Source organism: Wasmannia auropunctata, unplaced genomic scaffold, assembly GCF_000956235.1.
Source record: "Wasmannia auropunctata unplaced genomic scaffold, wasmannia.A_1.0 LD336078.1, whole genome shotgun sequence".
NCBI classification, from domain to species: domain Eukaryota; kingdom Metazoa; phylum Arthropoda; class Insecta; order Hymenoptera; family Formicidae; genus Wasmannia; species Wasmannia auropunctata.
In genome coordinates this window covers 580796-581189 of record NW_012026812.1, presented here as the reverse complement: position 1 = coordinate 581189, position 394 = coordinate 580796, and positions in this window count along the sequence as shown.

The following is a 394-nucleotide window of genomic DNA, read 5'->3' as shown; positions in this document are numbered from 1 at the left end:
CGTGGGACCTGTGTCCTCTGTAGAGCTGCTTATTGGCGACAACCGAGGAAATCAAATAATCCTGCATTATTCTACTTGGAAAACATTCATCGAGAGACGTGCGGACATCGAGCGATTTTTGCAGACAACCGAGGCACCATCATCAATAACGATTTGTAATTTGATTGTGCGACGTGTAAAAATTCAGGAATCGGATGTTATAAAATTAATGTCACACGATGTTTGTTTGTACATGAAGCCGTCAACTGTACTCTTCATGTATGAACTCGATCCTATTGTCAAAAATGTATATTATGAGTTACATATAAGTACTTATAGTGTGAGTGAAAAATTTTTGGTACTTTGCAACGTATTTACGAGAAAAATTGTATTAATAAATGCGATGCGGCGAAAA